Raw genomic sequence first — 2,177 nt, forward strand, 5'->3', positions numbered from 1 at the left:
ACTTCTCCAAATCTGTATTATCTAATCCTGTAAGAAAATTCATTTTATCCAAAACATTTAGCCCCTTCTCAATAATATGACAAAGCCTTGGTGCATCAAAGATGCTTCCATGTCGATAGCATTCACACTGTGCCTAGCAACAAAAGCTTTTGTCCAATACATTTTAGAAAGTCTCTCCCCTCTAGCCACGACCAAATTACCTTTGTTAATTTTCCAATTTCCATAACCAAAGTAATTGTCATAACCACAATCATCAAATATATGCATAGAGATCAAATTAAAACAGACATATGGAGCATGTTTGACACATGTAAGCAACAATTTCATTCCTATGTTGGTTCTCAAGAAAACATCACCAACACCAATTTTCTTAGATACACAATCATTACCCATCTTCAACACTCCAAAGTCACCAGAAGTATAAGATGTGAAAAATTCTTCTTTGGTGCAACATGAAATGTAGCACCATTGTCAACTATCCACATGTTCTCTTCTAATACGAGATTTACAGACTCGTGATCACGTAGTATAACAAGATCATTACAAGTAGCAGTAGTAGCACGATCATCATCATGATCATCATGATCTCTTTGTTTAGACTTACCTTTCTTGCCTTTGTTATCCCCTTTTCCACTGATAACAACACTTCTATACATATCCTATTTTGTGACAATAATGATACACCAGATTCTTGAATCGTGGTTTGGACTTGATTCGGCTATTCTCTCTACCACCTTTCGGTTCCTTTTTCAGACTTCTCCCCCTATTTTCAGTGACAACTACCTAAGATTGAGATGAAGAACCATGTTCTTTCCTTCCCATCTCCTCGTTAAAAATACAACCCTTAGCCGTTTCCAAAGAAACAACACCTTTAGATAGAGAAGATGTGATAGAAACCCGAAACGTCTTCCAAAACTCTAGTAAAGATAGCAATAGAAAGAGTCCTAAAATTTAATTGATGAAGTGAGAGCTTTGTCATGAAATATATTATTTATAGCGGTGGATGTACGATCTGATTTATTATACATCTTGTTTTTTATTATATAAAACTTGTATATGTCTTTCCCATCATTTTTGTTTTTTTCGTGTGTTTCTTTAAGACCACTTGCAATGGAGGTGTGAATAAATAGTTAAATGCTTCCAATGGTGTGTTGAATGAGATGTTGAATATGATGTGAATTATTTGGTGTTGAATATATTCAACATGTTGAATGAGAAGGGAGTGGGGACCACATCATATACTTTGCAAAATCTTATTGGTTGTTTTGATTATTAAGATTTTTATTTTCATCAAAATTCATAATTTTTTTTGTCTATAAAAAGAAATTTGGTTCATTTGATTTTGACACAAAAAAAATCGACTTTTTTTGTCTCTAGTTTTTCTATTTAGCCTCAAATAAATTCTTGTTTGTAGTTCTAAACATCTTTTTAGTGAAATGATCCCAACAATAACTCTTTTAACATCCAAAATTCTATTCTAATGTATTGTATTTTAAGTTTTGTAACTTTATTTGTTTTAATAATGAATATCCATATATCTCGTCTTTATTACTTGCAAGAAAAAAAATTAATTAGAAATATAAAATTAGAAAAATAAAATTAAAATAAATTATTAAATTGGAAAAAAATTAAAATAAATTTAATTAACTCTTAATTATTTTAATTTCAATCAATAATTGTTTATTAATATATAATCACAAAAAGCAAAGATATAAAAGAAAATAAGAATATGAAATAAAAGCGGTGGGGTAGAGTGTTGAATTTTAATTAAACAAAATCATTGTAGTGAGTTAAAGTTGAATGAATGTTGAATTATTAGGTGGAAAGGCATGGCAACGGGGCGGGTCAGGGGACGGTTTTTACCTTCCCCAAACCAAACCCGAATCCCCAATCAATCCCCGTTACCTCGCTCCCAAACCCAAACGGGGATGAGAAATTAAAACCCAAACCCGTCCTTAACGGGTTCGGATATCCTCCGCATCTCAGCCACCATTCTTATTTTCGTAAAATCAATTTTTTAAATAAAAATATTTACTTTTTCAAAAATCAAATTACATTATAAATAACAAAATAAAACAATCTCAAAAAAATTCATACATATATTTCAAATATTTAAAAATAATAAAATACAAATCAAATTATTATATAAATAAAATATTTTAATACAAATGATTTGA

This window comes from Vicia villosa, linkage group LG5, assembly GCF_029867415.1.
Source record: "Vicia villosa cultivar HV-30 ecotype Madison, WI linkage group LG5, Vvil1.0, whole genome shotgun sequence".
Classification (NCBI taxonomy): Eukaryota; Viridiplantae; Streptophyta; class Magnoliopsida; order Fabales; family Fabaceae; genus Vicia; species Vicia villosa.